The following is a 1,144-nucleotide window of genomic DNA, read 5'->3' as shown; positions in this document are numbered from 1 at the left end:
TATAATATCTCAATGAGGTCGCTTCTTACAATAAAATCGAGGCGACAGTACATGCCCCCACAATTCATATCACAAGATTTTAGTATTTCGCCAAGGTTTTATCATAAGAGAAGACATTAGAATGATTAATCCACGGCCATCAATCAAATGACCACTTTTATTCCAAAAGTTTTGTACACCAAAGTATCATTGATTTTTGAAAGATTGATTTATAATTTTACTCCTAGAAAAACGAATTGACTTCTATTTTGAGAAATTTGTACACAAAATGTTTTGCATTTTAGTCCCAAAATGTGAGAATGAGAAAATTTGATAAAAATGCAATTTCAATTTTTGTACCCCTATATAAAATCACAACTTGAATTTTTTTTTTCAAAATAAATTCGAGTCCAAAACTAGAGATTTAAACAAAATCATGTGTTTAATAGGGCCAAATCAAAGTGTTTAGAACTTGCATTCAATGTTCGAGTTGTCAAAAGTGACTGCCAATTTTTTCAATTTGCACATGGGATGTTGTTCGATTTTACTCTATCCGAAAGAGCGACCCAAGGCCGACCCACTTCGAAGACCAAACCCTACCTGGTTTCGAGGGCTCGCCCAACCTGGTTCTGCCTCTTCTCTCCCCCTGCTCCTTCGCAGAGCTGGGTAGGCTAGGTGGACAGGCAATGATGGTGATGACAAGCTTGACGGCGACAACGGTGACGACAACGACGACGGGCTTGATGGCGATGACGGCAACAACGTTGACTCAACGACGGTTGGGACATAATGAGTGATGGCATAGGTGGTGACTCAGCTGCGGTGAGGACATGGCAAGTGATGGCACGATGGTGGTATGATCGATGGCAGCATAAGTGACCCCTCCGGCTAAGGCCGTGACGGCGAAGTAGAGGCGGAGACGCGGTGGCCAGCCTTGGATCTGCTGGCATTGAGGGCAACGGCGTCAGGCTACAGGTAGAGCACGATGAGTCATCACGGGTGGGGGCATTAAGTCATCACGGACAGAGGCAAGCAGCCCTCGGACGCAGTGCCGAGCTACTGTGCCGTGGTTGAGACGAACTGCTACAAAGGGTTGCTCGAAGGTGTTGCAAACAGCAAGCAGTGGCGATGGCTTCTAGCGTCAGGTTCTAGCAGTGTCAGGTGT

Source organism: Eucalyptus grandis, chromosome 5 (assembly GCF_016545825.1).
Source record: "Eucalyptus grandis isolate ANBG69807.140 chromosome 5, ASM1654582v1, whole genome shotgun sequence".
Lineage (NCBI taxonomy): Eukaryota > Viridiplantae > Streptophyta > Magnoliopsida > Myrtales > Myrtaceae > Eucalyptus > Eucalyptus grandis.
This window is presented reverse-complemented; position numbering follows the sequence as displayed.